The 15719-nt window shown below is 48.5% G+C and overlaps 1 long non-coding RNA gene across 1 annotated transcript; it reads left to right on the top strand.

Annotated features, from left to right (window-relative positions):
* The first annotated feature begins 713 nt into the window (after positions 1-713).
* On the top strand, positions 714-10899 carry LOC112672585 (uncharacterized). The gene is made up of 3 exons (XR_003144365.2): positions 714-862; positions 7578-7653; positions 10363-10899. It is a non-coding gene; the product is annotated as an uncharacterized LOC112672585 (long non-coding RNA).
* The last annotated feature ends 4820 nt before the right edge of the window (positions 10900-15719 follow it).

Genomic DNA, 15719 nt, shown 5'->3' with positions numbered 1-15719 from the left:
ACCCCGAACAGTGGTTCTGTTGGCTTCACTGTGTGCCTTCGGGCCTGGCCCTGCCTGCCCGGCCAAGGAGACTCACTCTGATCACACTGTGTGCAACCTTCCTCAGCAACAAGCAAGTCAGACCCCGAGCTGCTTGCTAACTCAGAGGAGCCTTTCATGGGCACCTCAAAACCTCCCTGCCTATGGCCTCAGTGGCTCCAAGAATGTTTCACTTCAGACTCAGTCAACTCCTCCTCGGGCTCCCAGGACACGTTTCAAGATGCAGCTGAAGGCAACACTGCCCGCAAGCCCTCACTGGCCTCTCTGTCTACACAGGGGCAGGTGGCAGGGAGGTGATTCTCTGAGCTCCAGACCTGTGATGGGCACAGCTAAAGGCAGCTGGGGACTCAGGTGCCCATTCAGAGTAGAACCCAGCTTGGCTCTGCTTACTATTTGGCCTCCGCTGGTCCACTCCCCACTCTCTCTGAGGGGAGCTTCTCTTCATCATAGGGTGGCAGGGAGCACAAGCTCTGGCCACCTGTGGGACCTGGGGCAAGTTGCTCAAACTCTGGAAGGCACAGAGTGTGTGTGTCAGAATCTCCTGTCTGGGAACAAAGGGGGGGGGCCTCCACCCAAAAATGCAAGGCCTACCACTTACTGAGTGCCAACCATATGCCAGGCACTACTCTCCATGCTCTACCCTGGGCAACACTGTGAAATATGTACCATTATTACCCAATTGTGCAGATGAGGGAACAAACAAGACAAAAAGGTCTTGTTCAATGCCACACAATTAAATTAGAGTGGGACCAGATTTGAACCTGAGCAGCATGATGCTTGAGCCTCACACTTCCTCCCTCTGGCTCCATCAGAACTCACTGGGGTGAGCACACCATGATCTAGCTAACTCCCTCCCCCTGGCAGCGACCAGAGGCAGAAAGGGCAGGGCCCAGGCTCTTTGATCAGCCTGCCAGACATAGCATCAGCTGCCCCAAAGGTCAGATGGGCCCCACTTATGAGGTCCCGCCAATGGACATGGAAGCTGCTAATGAGGGCATCGTGACAGGCAGAGGCCAGTGTGCCAGCTTCTCAGGAGATGGCTCTCACGTCAGGGGCACAATGAAGGGTCTTGGGGATGAGCAGTGGGCCCCTGCTGGGACCAGGTGTTCTGGGTTCCTGCCTCCCCTCCCTCTCATTCCTTGGAAAGTTCTGTCCTGACTCCTTCTTTCTTCTGTCTTTTCTCCTTCTCTGACCACCTGGAGGCCAATGACCTAGAGTCTAGCCGCATAAAGATTCCCTTTTTCCTCCAAAGCTGGAGAGGACTGAAGAAGCAGACATTTGCATTCCCATCCTCTCCTCTCTGCCTGATTGACAAATGAAGTTACTGAGACCCAAGCATCATAGAATCACAGGCTCTCACAGAATGCCACTCTTAGAAAGACTTGAGAATCTTCCTGTCCAGGCTTCCCAACAGGGAGTAGTACTGTCCCCTAGGAGTAGTTAGAAAGTGTGAGGTTCTTTGGGTGGTCACAATACCTAGGGATACTTTTGGTGTGGTCCAAGGATATTAAATGCCCTGCATTGCATTAGAACAGTTCTGCACAGTGAAGAAATGCACCACCCAAAATGCCAGCAGTGCCCCCTGCCCACCAGTTTCTATAGCAGTTTCTATAGAAAAGGAAACTGAAACTCAATGAGGAAGAGTGATTCAGTCAAGGTCACCGTGGCAGAAGCTGCCAGTCGCCTACCAGTTTCCCTTTCCTCATCTTCCTTAGAAAAAGAATCCTACGAATAGCCAAGTGCCACCCAGCTCAGAGATTCCATCTCCCCATTTCCCCAGGAGCTCCATGTGAGCTGTAGGCAAAGTGAGGCCCATGAGGTTTAGCAGGTGTACTGGCCAGGACTGCCAAGGAGTCTCCTTGAATGAAGGTGTGCCCTTTTCCTGACTTCCTTCTCCTCCTGCCCAAACCTCAGATGGAGCCTGAGCAGCATCTCAGGCCATGAGGCAACACATGAAGGACAGAGGAGCAGCAAGATGGAAGGCGTCCGAGGCCCCAAAAAGTGTGGGGTCAGTACCCAGCCCCAGGCTACCTACCTTTAGATGTCAGTGACATGAGACAGAAATAAACTCTTTTTAAAGCTACTATTATGGGGATCCCTGGGTGGCGCAGCGGTTTGGCGCCTGCCTTTGGCCCAGGGCACGATCCTGGAGACCCGGGATCGAATCCTACGTTGGGCTCCCGGTGCATGGAGCCTGCTTCTCCCTCTGCCTATGTCTATGCCTCTCTCTCTCTTTCTCATTGTGTGCCTATCATAAATAAAAAATAAAAGTAAATAAATAAATAAAGCTACTATTATTTGGGAGATTTTCCTAAATTTATATAATCTTGTAATTCATTCAGATTAATATTCTTCAAACATGGTTTGAGCATCTAAATGCATCGAGCAGCATGTTGGGAATTTTTAGTCATTACCTTGGGAGATAATCTTAGGAAATCTGATTCTTAATCACTTGATCCCTACAAACTATTAAGAAACCAAAGGCCTGGGGCATCTGGGTGGCTCAGTGGTTGATCATCTGCCTTTGGCTCAGGTAGTGATCCTGGGGCCTGGGGATCCAGTCTTGCATTGGTCTCCCTGCAGGGAGCCTGCTTCTCCCTCTGCCTATGTCTCTGCCTCTCTCTGTGTGTCTCTCATGATTAAATAAATAAAATCTTTAAAAAGGGGTGGGGGGGACCAAAGACCTAAAAAAAGGAAATAACTTCCTTATCCACAGCAAGGAATAAGCAAAGCCAGGACTGAAACCAAATCTCCAGAATCCTTGACTCTCACTACTTCTGCTGGTAGCAAAAGAGAAAAATGTGGGCCAAGAGAGTAACTATATTAAGGATGGCACTGCTCATCCTGCATGACTAATGCAGATGTGTCCTTAGCCAATATGGGCTCTTTGTGATGAAAATAAGCCCCGGCAGGTAGCAAAGTCTCCTTTAGTGAATAAGGTTAGGGTTGCTGTTTCTCAAGTAGTTACAGTCATAGGCACTCATTCTTCGTGTGAACTCCTGGTCACAGTGGACAAAGTAATTCAGGCCAGTTCTCCACTGAGGACAATGAATGGAAGGTGGGCCAAAAACTTGGACAAACACCTTCCTAAAAACAGCAAAGACAACAAAGTGCTGAGGGATTGCCAGGCTAAGATCTGGGAGAAGACAAGAATTCAGAGCTATCCGCCTAAGCCTACAAAGTTGCTTTTGTCCAGAGGACATCTGCCCACCCAAAAGAAATAGGTCCCGGAGCAGGAAGTGGGCTTTGAGTAACCTCATTGCTGGAAGGAAAGAAGTGAAAACAAGAGCTTGCCCTAGGTAGTAACTCTGAAAACCCATGCCCCACACAGAATTGGAACTACACGCCCTAGGTGAAGTGGAGAATCGGTAGGGAATGAATTTGGCATAAACCAGCCCTCACACAGACTTGCACCCTGATTTCTTACTTGGCAGTATCAAGCCTTGAGGTTGAATTGTAATGGTCCCAGAATGGTAACACCCCCCCCAAGCTCTTGGCTGAAGCAAATAAAAGTACTTTCTGGATTTTGAATCCAAGACTTCAAAATATTATTCCAACCTACATGAGAAGAACCAAAGAAACAGCAGTCCATAGAAACATACCCAAAAGGACATGAAGTATTGGTATTATCAGACTCAAACAAACAAACAAAAAAACAACTATGCTTACTGTGTTCAAAGAAAGAAAAACAAACTGAAAAATCTGGCAGGGACGAAAAACTAAAGTGACATAGCATATTTGGAAAAGAACCAAATAGAAATTCTAGCTCTGAAAAAAAAATTAAATTGATATCCCAAGGGATGGGGTGGACAGCAGATTAGACACAGCTAAAAAGAGAAATGGTGAATTGGAAGTTAAGTGGAAAGAAAGAAAGAAATGCAGCCCACAGAGATTAAAGATGGAAAACACAATAGTGAGAGTAGGAGACCTAGAATATAGAGCAAGAAGGGGTATCATACTTTTAATAGAAATCCCAGAAGGAGAGAACAAAAAGCATGTGACCAGGCGTTGAATCTATTCTATGGGAGTCTATTATGGTAATGAAGTGTTATGGTAATGAAGTGTTTTTGCCCTCACAGAAGTAGAACACTGGTCACAAGCTGGGGGGTGGGGGGTGGGGGTGGAGGTGGGGTGGGAAGGCTAAAGTTATCCTCTGTCAAAGCTTTCTGCTAATTTTCAACCAGCCAAATCCTAAGCAGAGGGAGTTCCCGCTGACATCAGTCTGAAGCCTGAGATGGCAGAGTTTTGCAAGACACAGGAAGGGGCCTGGAATTGGGGCTCTGCTCTCTTGAGAGGTGAAGAAGAGTACCTATAGAAAACAGGGTGAGGACAGAAGAGGGGGGTGAGGGTGTCGAGAGACACCAGGGGGAGGAGCCTAAGGAAGTCTGGGAAAAAAGAGTGAGGACCTGAGAGGGGTCCCCAGGAATACCTCTGAAGGGCCAAACTGCACTTGACATCTCTCCCCCAAGCATCTGGTTTCCAATGGCCCAGTTATATGGATCCTCAGGTGGGGTTCTATCACCTGGGGCGGGCCTCTCAAGCCAAATTTAAAACAGTTCCAGGCTACCTCTCCCTCATGCACAGCCCTCAGCCATCCACAGGGAATATGCACACTTCCTTTGCCTTGCCACCCACAGAAGTAGAATTGGCTCCCAAAGCAGAGCTTTGTTTCCTCACTCTTCACTCTGCCTTCTCAAGCTGAAAGTCACAGTTTCACCTTTGGACTCCCTAGATTTAAGTCAGACGTGGCTTCCTGGGCCCCTACCCCCATCCCTACACCAGGAGACAGATATCACCTCCCTCAGTAGTCTCCATGAAGCTCACCATACCAGGTCTGAGGTAGAGGGAAATGCCCCCTTTGGGGTTGGGACCCCAACTGCCCAAGGGGTTGGGACTCATAACACAGCTTTCTACAAAGAAATTCTCTCAAAAGTCCCCCAAATCTCCAGTTCCTCATGCTCTTTTGCCCTCAGTATGGGTGGGCCCTCTCCCTGGTTCTCAACCACAGTGTGCCCTATAAGTTCTTCTGATGAGCAGTCTTTGTCTTCATGCCCCAGCCAAAACTGCAACAGGAAGAGTCCTGATTTCATGTCTCATTATGTGTGTCACTACAAATACATAGAAAATTCTGGAAGGATACACAATATAATGCTAACAACAGTAATAACCAGAATTTGGGGGTGTGGGCGAGTTTTGTTTTCTTTATTTATTTTCTAAAGATTTTATTTATTCATTCATGAGAGACATAGAGAGAGGCAGAGACACAGGCAGAGGGAGAAGCAGGCTCCATGCAGGGAGCCTGATGTGAGACTGGATCTCAGGACCCCAAGGATCATGACTTGAGCCAAAGGCAGACACTCAACCACTGAGCCACCCAAGTGCCCTAAGTTTTGTCTATTTCACTTTTATGCACATTTCAGATTTTCTAAGACACACTGTTTACAGACCAAAAAAAAAAAAAAAAATCTAATAAACGAGTGGGGAGGGAGGAGGAGAAAGAGAAAGACAATGTGGTTCCTGAAGCAAACATTGTTGGGTGTTCCCCATTTCTTCCTCATCAAATAACCCTTCAAAAATTGTTTTCCTGTGTCAGGCAGCCTGAGCTTCAGAGGTGGCTGGACGATTCTGCTCCAAACTGACGCTTGTCAGTCACTTGCCATAATTCCTTTCCCCCTCCAGTGACGGACCGTCTTACTTAGAAGAGAACATGTGACACAATAGAATAAATTGTGAAAGATCCGTGCAATGAGCTATTATTTAACGGGACAGTGCAGTAAGCTATCAAGCCACAGAAAGACATGGAAAAAAGTTTAAATATGTATTGCTAAGTGAAAGAAGCCAATCTGATTCCAATTCTATGACATTCTGGAAAAGCAAAACTATGGAGGGGATAAAAAGATCAGTGGTTGCCAGGGGTTATGGAGGAAGGAGTTGAATAGTTGTGAGTGGTTGGCACACAGAGGATTTTAGGGCAGTGAAACTATTCTGCAGGATACTCCCAACAGCAGATACATGTCATTAAATATCTGTCCAAACCCACAGAACCACAACACCAAGAGTGAACCTGCACATGAACTACTATGGACTGAGGGACAATGATGTGTGGACACAGGTTCCTCAACTGTTACAGATGGCCACTGTGGGGGGGGGGGCGGGGTGTCCATGGTAAGGGAGACTGTGGGGTATGGGGTGGGGTACAGGGGACATCTGAGAACTCTCTGTACTTTCCTCTCACTTTTTGCTGTGAACCTAAAAAGGCTTAAAAAACATAGTCTATTAAAAATAAAAAGTTTTGAAAAGACACGAGAAAAGAAATAGTTCCTTTCCTGCTGTTACTGGGGCCTTGTGAAGTGCAATGCAGCACCCAGTGATTCGCCATGGAAAGGTGGAGAGTACGTGGCTCACGGGCAACACAGCACAAGTGGTCCCCCCCAACCCCAGCACAGGTTAACAGGGGTGCAATGGCAGCGAGTTTTAAGACCTTCGTGAAACAAATCAAAGGTCAGTCTCCACTTTATTATCACCCAACAACACTTTTTAAGCTATATTAGTGATAATGATAACCCTTCCCTAAAAAAAAAACTTCTTGTCTGGTCTAAGTTCTAAAACAAGTGCCACTAGTGCCACTGTCAGAGTTGGGCTTCAATACATGTGAACTTTGCACATCTTCCATACTTAGCCTTTCATAAGCACGTATTCCACCTGACGGCTAACCCAGAAAGCTCCCGGTCATTTGGGCAGCCTTTGATAACAGGCAGACTTAGCTACACATGCAGTATTTTTTTTTTAATTAGTAGACTTCATTTTTTAGAGCGGTTTTAGCTTTACAGAAAAACTGAGTGCATATGGTCTCCCATATTATTACAGTCATGCATTAATGTGGTGCACTTGTAGAATTGATGAACCAATATTGATACACCATTATTAACTAAAATCCATAGTTTACATTAGGGTTCACTCTTTGCCATGTAAGTTCTATGCATTTTAACAAATGTACAATGTATTCACCATTCCAGTATCTATATATATATAGTTTCACTGCCCTAAAAATCCCCTATGCTCCACCTACTCATCCCTCTCTGAACCCCTGGTAATTACTGATCTTTACTATCTCCCTAGTTTGACCTTTTCCAGAATGTCAGAGTTGCAATCACGTAGCATGCCAGACTGGCTTATTTCCCTTAACAATATGCACTTAAGGATACTCCATGTTTTTCATGGCTTGATAGATCATTTCATCTTCTTTTTCTTGATGTTCTGGAACACCCATACATGTTCCATTGTCTGAATATACCATAGTTTGTCCATTCACCTGCTGAAGGACATGCTGCTTGCTTCCCACCAGTGTGTTTCTAGGATGAGTCCCTAAACGGTCAGAATCATTCAGATGCAGTTTGTGTCTCCAAACCCTATGATAGTAGACATTCCTGCCTTTTAACAGTAAATCCAAAATAAAGAATGACAGCCAACTGAGCATGAAAACAAAACAATACAAAATAGAACTTGAGTTTCTTCAATTCTGTTTTTCTTTTTTCTAGGACCACTTGGAGGTTATGTTTAAAATCCAAAAGTGCAAAGCAGAATGAAAACTGACAAATAGAATGCTTTTGTTTGGTAAGCACAGCATTTGTTTATATGTGAAATATCTTATTGAATTTGAACAGTATCTTTAAAATTGAAATTTCTTCTGTTTCTTATTTCAAAACTGTACAACAAATTAAGAAAATAATTATTACTGGGGCACCTGGGTGACTCAGTCAGTTAAGTGTCCAACTCTTGGTTTCAACTCAGGTCATGACCTCAGAGTCATGAGATTGAGCCCTGTGTTGAGCTCCACACTCAGCACAGTCTGCTTGAGATTCTCTCCCTCTCCTCCCTCTCCCCTGCCTCTCCCCCCCATTCATGCTTATACTCTCACTCTCTCTAAAATAAATAAATAAATAAATAAATAAATAAATAAATAAATAAATAAATAAATAAAATCTTTTTGAAAAAATAATTATTATATTATTACATGATTATTAGTCAAAATAATTTCATTATGTTCATAATTCTAAGATGGCCTCTAAGATTCCTGCCACCTGGTATACATGGCATGAATAATCTCCTCACCTTGAGTATGGATGGTACCAGTGAATATAATGGACTATTACAATCATTTGACTTTGAGTTAATCAAAAGGGAGATTACCCTGGTGGGCCTGGCCTAATTAGGTGAGTTCTCTAAAGGAAGACGACAAGTCCTTTTAAAGAAAGGTCTTTCCTGCTATCCTTGAAGATGCAGCCTCCCTGAATTCCATAGCTACAAGGAAACTAATTCTGCCAAAAGTTACAGATGCTTGAAAGAGGAGCCCCAGCCTCAGATGACCCCACTCCCACCCCATGCCTTGACTGCAACTTCATGAGACCCTGAGCATGAGCAGACGACCCAGCTAACCCTGCTGGGCTCCCCTGACCAACAGAAACTCAGATGATAAATATGTGTTGTTTTAAGCTGCTAAGCCTACAGAAATTTGTTACAGCAGCATGTGCCAAAACAGAGAAAGTTATGTGTCTTAGCTGGGATCACACCGTTAGTAAGTGGCCAAACCAGGCTGGAGGCCAGGCCTGTCTGATTCTGCCCTGATGGGTTTGTCCCATGGATGCTCCTGCAGGTAGCAGGTGCACTACACGCCCTCCCTGCCGGCTTGTCAGGTTGTGATGGTGACTTGCAGTGGTTTCTGGTGATGACAGAGCCTGCAGCTCAGAAGGGCACTGTGGAGGAGGCAGGGCCCCTCACAGATGCATAGACTGCTCCACCTCCATCCCATCTGTTCACTGGAAGGGCAAGTGGAGATGCAGGCCCCCAGTCATGGCCTGTCTCAGTCGCCTGATTATTCCCTCCACAGCACATCTGCCATGACCCCACTTGGACATCTTGCCTTGGCCTGGCCTTCCACATGGGAAAGTCAGCCCTGTGACAGTCCTCATCTGACATGGGCTCCCAGGGCCTGTCAGGGTTCAGGGCACACAGTAGGCACTCCATGACATTTGGTGAATGGATCACAGTGTGAAAAAATGAAAACCTCTCTTCCTCCTCCGATCCCAAGGGCCACAGGGGCTGAGATACATTGTCTGATGCCCAGGAAACTCCATCCTTTCTCCTCCTTTCCCATGGCCCCATCTCCTGGACTCTAGGGCTCCAGGGACTGCTCTGTTGCGGGGCATATGGGGGAGTGAAGCCCCACCCTTGCCAGCTCTGCTCCAAATCACCCCCACTCCACCCCACTGAGGAGCTTCCAGGACAGCCGCAGCCCCCCACCGCCCCAGCGGCCTGGAGCCTCCCAGGTCCCCAGACATGGCACCTGCTCCCTCTGCTGGCAGAACTGGGCAAGTGCATGGAGATCCCTCAAGGAGATGCTGGAAAGGCCGGGACACAGAAGGAACCCCTAAGCCTAGAAAGATCCAGGGTGGGAAGGGGTTGGAAGAAGGCCAACCAGGCCAGGCCTGTGAGGAGCTCCTGCCCTGAGGCTTGCGAGCCTGGAGCACACCCTTACCTCAGCCCCACCCGTGGGGCTGGCAAAACAGCAACATGCCTCAGATGCTCTTGGGGAAGCATGGCTGGATAGGGAACTCAGACCAGGAAGGGGAACACGGCTTCCACCAGAAGAGTACGTGACTCACGGGAGACGCTGCCCTCTTGCAGCCCAGCCCTGAGAGCTACCTGGTTTTATCCCACCATCATAAGGGCTCCTTCCACACACATGCCTACTACACACACCCCTCATCTATGCCTGAAGCAGTCATGCTGGGTGGATGCTATTACTTCTACCACAGAGATGAGGAAACTGAGGCACAAAGGAAGTGGCAGAGTCAGAATTTGAACCCAGGCCAGGGTGGCTCTACAAGTCCTCGTTCTTCACATGACCTTTCCATGTATGTGCACCTCATATACTCTTTCTAGTCCTAATCCAAGAAGGCCTCACTACCCTAGATGGTCACATGTGGCTTCCAAGACAAGGCTGGCTGGGGTGCGGCTGAAGCTGAGGGCGGTGCCTGGGGTGGGGAGTGGCCGGGCTCCAGGACCACACAGCACTACGAGCCCCCCCCCCGCCCCCCGCTGGGTCACCTTGGGCAAATCACTTAACCTCTCTGAACCACTATATTCTCATCTGCAAAAGAAGCATCATTCCTGACTTAGAAAGTGGTTGTGGGGATTAGAGATCACGCGCGTCAAGCTCGCAGCTCAGCAGCACAGAGCACCTGGGCACAGAACAGCTTTATTATTCGTGGTTACTGTGGGGTTACTGCAGTGTCTGATATTCCTCCCTGTCCTTGAACGCAGGCCAGCCTGAGCGACTTGTTGCTGATGAGTGGAATACAGCAGAAGTGACAGTGTGCACTTCAGCCAGCAGGCAGCAAACGGTACGTCCCCTCCATGCCTACTTCTAGATCAGTTGCTGCAGGGAAGCCGGCTACCATATTGTGGGGACACTGGGGCTGTCCGTATGGCCTCTGGCCAGCAGCCACATGCATGAACTTGGAAGCAGTCCTCCAGCCCCCGCCAACATCTTGATTGTAACCTCATCGGAGATCCCGAGTCAGAACTACCCACCTAAGCCACTCCTGAGTTCCTAACCCACAGAGGCGGTGGAGATCATAAATGCTTGCCATCCTAAGTTTGTTGTTTATTAGCTATAAAAATATAAGCAGGGCAGCCCAGGTGGCTCAGTGGCTTAGCACCGCCTTCAGTTCAGGGCCTGATTCTGGAGACCTGAGATCGAGTCCCACATCAGGCTCCCTGCATGGAGCCTGCTTCTCCCTCTGCCTGTGTCTCTGCCTCTCTCTCTCTCTCTCTCTCTCTCTCTCTCTGTGTGTGTGTGTGTGTGTGTGTCTCTCATGAATAAATAAAATCTTTAAAAATATATATATAAGCAATACATTTTAGCATCAGCATCCTAGGACAGCAATTGCTTTGGAGTCAAGCTGCCCCAGACTCCTCCATAGCTGCGGTCACAGGGACTCTGCACTGAAGAGGTTCCTGGCCATGAAAAAAAGGATAACTAATATTTACTGAGCACTTGCCATCTGCCAGGCATGGAGCCAAGCACTTTCCACTTATCCTCCTAACAAAACCCCAAGAGGGAAATACTATCGCCCTCATTGTGCAGATGGGGAAACTGAGGTGCGAAAGGTTGAATAACCCACTCAAGATCACACAGGGCAGGATTTGACTCAAACTCCAAGTGCTTAACCAGTATACTGCGTGGCCCCCTGAAGGGCACAGTGGCTCAAAGGCCCATTCCCCGCTCGTGTCCCACTCAGCCCCCACCACTGCCACCACACCCTCCCTCCTGTGAGTGTGACTAACACAGGCCCTGGGACAGATCCCACCCAGCCTGCGACCCTTAGCCAAGGCAGTGCTTCGGTCCTCTCCCTCCTATCGGGGTGAGCCCACCCTTCACTCCATGCTTGGTCACAGAGTATGTTCATGATCAAAGGGCCCTTCTGCCCCCCAAGTCATGTAGTCCAGTGCCCCTTCCCATTCATCCATAGAAAGAGGCCCAGAGAAGTGCAGTGGGTTATCTAAGGACACAGAAGCAGCCAAGGAAGAAACGAGCTGGAACCCAGGTCTCCCACCTTCTCTCCTGCACACAGGGGCTGCCTTTCTCAGCATCACCTGCCCCAGTGCCCACTATGGGCTCCATCCACCCACCCAGATACCCAAAGTTGGGACCAGAGGCCAAACTTCCCAGCATCCTCCACTGCCCCAGCCCCTGAGGAAGCCAGGAGGAGGGGGCTTATCTCCACCTGTGAGTTGATGTTGTCTCACCCCACCCCCACCCTCCCTGCCAGGCTGCCTTGATTAATGGGCTGGTGCTATCTTATCTCCCAGCTGCAGCGGTTAGGGATTAATGGGTAGTGGCAGGGCCCCAGGAGGACACATTCTGCCCCCTAGATCAACCTGAGAGGTCCGCAGGAGGGCGGGGAGCAGGAGGAGAGGGCACCAAGGGGTCTGTTCTCTAGTTGCCATCTTGCTCTCCTACTTGAACTGAATCATTGCAAAATATGTAAAATACTCAAGGCTGTGCCTAACACATAATAGGAGCTCAATAAATGGTAACCACTATTACCTTCTGCTAATGTCAGCTGTGGGAGTCTTTGGGCCTATGCCTGCCCTGGGGTGGAGCTGCCCCACTTTGCTAGCCAAAGTCTCTACCACTGGACAGCCCATGAGCTAGCCAGGAAGTCACTTCCCATTCCAGCCTCAGGTGCCCTATCTATAAATGGGCCTGGATTTGGGGTTTGGAAACAGGATTGTAGGTCTGACATTACTTTATTAAGTAACCTGAGAGTGGGTTTAGGGATTTGTTTATTTGGCTATCAAATTTTAGAAAATGCCTTCACACTCAGCCTCAATTTCTTTGTGAAAGTGGTCTTATAATCTCTGGTGTCCACACAGCATTTTTGCAATGAAACTTCTGGAAAGCTGTTGGGACTGCTCCATGTCTTACTGGAGTGTGGGCTTTGGGCTCCCAGACAGGGTGAGACACCATATTCTGACCAAGAGGTTCAAGTTGATGCATGTCGCTGCTCACAGAACCAATCCCCAAATCTAGGCTCTTCTGTGGGAGAGAAAGGCCACCTGAGTCACAGACCCTCCCTGGCTATGGCCGGGGAGGAAGGACCAGATGTTCTGCTGTGCCCAGGTGACTCCATTGCTTGGGTATGATTGTTAGTAGCACACCCTTTCACTCCCCAAGTATCCCCCTTGGACAATCAGTTATGTGGCCCCTAGCCTGAAAAAACATGGTTCTATTCTCCCTGAGGGGTGAAGAGCTCCATCTAACCTTGAGCCAATGGCCAGCACATCTGAAGTCAGGCAGTTAACTCCATCAGGGCCATGCAAGGGCCTAGCCCCAGAACCCCATGGCTCAGAGGACTCCCACCAACCTCTTCCCTAGCTTTCTGAAGAAGCACATGTTGCGGGACGCCTGGGTGGCTCAGCAGTTAGGCATCTGCCTTTGGCTCAGATCATGATCCCAGAGTCCTGGGATCCAGTCCCACATCAGGTTCCCCATAGGGAGCCTGCTTCTCCTCCCTCTGCCTATATCTCTGCCTCTCTCTCTTGTGAATAAATAAATAAAATCTTTTTTTAAAACTGCCCCCCCCCCCCCAAAAAAAAACCCATGTCGCAGGATGCCTGGGCAGCTCAGTGGTTGAGCATCTGCCTTTGGCTCAGGTGGTGATCCCAGAGTCCTGGGATCAAGTCTCACATCAGGTTCCCTGCAGGGAGCCTGCTTCTTCCTCTACCTGTGTCTCTACCTCCCTCTGTGTCTCTCAAGAATAAATAAATAAAATCTTTAAATAATAATAAGAAGAAGCACATGTCTCTATGTAGAGGGGTGGAGGGATATGAAGATGAGTGAAGGCTGGAAGGGAGGGATAAGGGAGGGTAGGGTGGGCTTTCAGATGAGTAGATATCATAAGGGAGAAACAGATGAATGGAAGTGGAGGAAAGAAAAATAGCTGGATAGAAGGGGAGAGTGGACAAATGGAAGAAAGGAAGGATGGAAGGGTGCTCTAAGAGAAGGATAGAGAGATGATGGATGGATAGATGAACAGAGGGATGGACAGACGGATGGATGGATGGATGAGGGGTGGGATGAAGAGAGATGGATGTCAGAGTCTCACCGGCCCCATCCCCCATTGCTTTGACAGGGTACAGCAAACAAGGAGCCCAGCAGAGGACTTTATTTCCAGAAGGACATACAGATTGACTCTCTGAGGCCCCAGGAAGCCAGTCTCCCTCTCCCCCTCCAAAGACATTCCTAGGACCACTCCTTCCCCCTGATTCTCTGCCTCTTCCCACTGTCCCTTCCTAAAGGGCAAAGGGCAGCACAGCCAAGGAAAACTCTCTGCTATCAGTCCCATTTATCCCAGCACTGTTTACTCTGGGTCTGCAATTAACAGAGTCTCTCTCCCAGATCAATTAATAGTGGGGGGCCCAAAGAGGACACTGAGAGCCCCGACAGGCCAGGTTACTCTCAGATGAACAATGGGAATTACTCCTGAGTCCTGTTCCGAGATGTCCCATCATCCACCCCTTCCCAACTCTCAAAGAGGCAGTTCTTAGCTCAGAAAGGCTGACAGGGGACAGTGCTAGAAAGCCCTGTCTCAAGCTGTGTGGGTGCAGATCTGCCTTCATCAGGGCAGCACCCAAGATCAGGGTAAAAAGACTGGACAGCCTTGTGGTGAAGATCTGGGGCTAGAAAGGGACCAGACCTGGATTCACAGACCCATCTCTTCCCACTTAGTAGCTGTGTGACCTTGGGCGAGTGACTTAATCACTCTGAGCCTCTGTCTTCCCCTCTGTGAAACAGGGATGATGGAAAGACAGAGCTACATCAAGGTCAAAGGTGCTGCAAGGATAGAATGAGTTCATGGAGCATGCTGGCTATTGGCCACAGCTTTGAGCTCCTCTGAGGAACCTGGGGCACTCGTCCCCACCTTTTCATCCTCCTAGCTCCTACTCTCCCATGGGGTCCCCTCAGGTACCAGCAGACACCTGGAGATTCTGTCTCCTTACTTGCCCAGAAGGACTCGAGAGGTTCCTGGTTGCCCAGTACAGTAGCCCACTAGCCCCATGAGGCTATTGAAAATAACTAAAATTAGGGGATCCCTGGGTGGCTCAGCAGTTTGGCGACTGCCTTCGGTCCAGGGCGTGATCCTGGAGACCTGGGATCGAGTCCCGCATCGGGCTCCCTGCATGGAGCCTGCTTTTCCCTCTGCCTACATCTCTGCCCCTCTCTCTCTCTCTCTGTATCTCTCATGATAAATAAAATCTTTTTTTTTTAAGATTTTATTTATTTATTCATGACAGACACAGGGAGAGAGAGAGAGAGAGAGGCAGACACATAGGCAGAAGGAGAAGCAGGCTCCATGCAGGGAGCCCGATGCGGGACTTGGGACTTGGGACTCGATCCCGGGTCTCCAGATCACACCCCAGGCTGAAGATGGTGTTAAACCGCTGGGCCACCAGGGTTGCCCTATAAATAAAATCTTAAAAAAAAAACTAAAATTAATTATCTATCCACTAGGAAGGACTGCAGCATTGACACATGCTACAACATGGATGTACCTCGAAAACATTCTGTTAATGAGAGAAGCCAGGTGCAAAATGTCACATACTATATGATTGCATTTATAGGCAATGTCCAGGATAGGCAAATCCCTAGAGGCAGAGTGGTTTCCGGGGGCTTCAGGCAGGGGGAACTGGGAGAGACCACTCCACGTGTACAGCATCTCCTCTGGAGTGACGAGAATTTCATCTCATTAAAAATGTTCAATTAACTTAAAAATTCGGTTCCTCGGTACCACGGGCCACATCTCAAGTGTCCAGTAGCAACATGCAGCCAGCCAGTGGTTACAGACTAGAGTGCACAGATATAACACATTTCCATCAATACAGGTTTTTATTTATTTTTTTAAATTTTATTTATTTATTCATGATAGACAACAGAGAGAGAGGCAGAGACACAGGCAGAGGGAGAAGCAGGGTCTATGCACCGGGAGCCCGACGTGGGACTCGATCCCGGGTCTCCAGGATCGCGCCCTGGGTCGAAGGCAGATGCTAAACCACTGCGCCACCCAGGGATCCCTCAATACAGGTTTTTTTTTTTTTTTTTTTTTTTTTTTTAA

This window comes from Canis lupus, chromosome 28 (assembly GCF_003254725.2).
Source record: "Canis lupus dingo isolate Sandy chromosome 28, ASM325472v2, whole genome shotgun sequence".
Taxonomy (NCBI): domain Eukaryota; kingdom Metazoa; phylum Chordata; class Mammalia; order Carnivora; family Canidae; genus Canis; species Canis lupus.
Note: the sequence above shows the minus strand (reverse complement) of the source record. Positions and strands in the feature narration are given on the sequence as shown.